Here is a 428-nt window from a genome sequence, read left to right on the forward strand (position 1 = left end):
TTCTACTAAATGAGAAATATTAGGACTAGGGATCTGCAAGCGACATTTTCAAAAGACTTTATTCCGCCCATTTGTAGACCATGAATTGCGATCTTTGCTGAAAAAGTTTCAAACACAACGACAAAAAGAACCAGTTCATATTTTAAAAAACGGCTAATTGGCCGCTCTTATTTTAGCTCTAATCAATCGCCTCTACCGACCGAATTTATCGATCTGCCTTGATTTAGATCTCAGCGAGGCTAAAACGGGAGGAAGGGGGGGGATTTCACGCAGACGTTGGAATCATTCTTGTTTGGTTCTCTGGAATCCGATTTTGAAAATAAAACGTGGTTCGCACGCTTTTGGGCTAATATCTTTAAGTAAAAATGTGTACAAATTAAATCAATGCCATAAAAATACATACATCAAAATACTTTCAGAGAGGGACG

The 428-nt window shown here is 38.1% G+C and overlaps 1 protein-coding gene across 1 annotated transcript in view; it reads right to left on the reverse strand.

Moving 5' to 3' along the window:
• LOC119594093 (lysoplasmalogenase-like protein TMEM86A) overlaps positions 1-428 on the reverse strand; it is a 46,013-nt gene that overhangs the window by 34,524 nt on the left and 11,061 nt on the right. The window lies entirely within an intron of this gene.

The sequence above is a fragment of the Penaeus monodon genome, chromosome 33 (assembly GCF_015228065.2).
Source record: "Penaeus monodon isolate SGIC_2016 chromosome 33, NSTDA_Pmon_1, whole genome shotgun sequence".
Lineage (NCBI taxonomy): Eukaryota > Metazoa > Arthropoda > Malacostraca > Decapoda > Penaeidae > Penaeus > Penaeus monodon.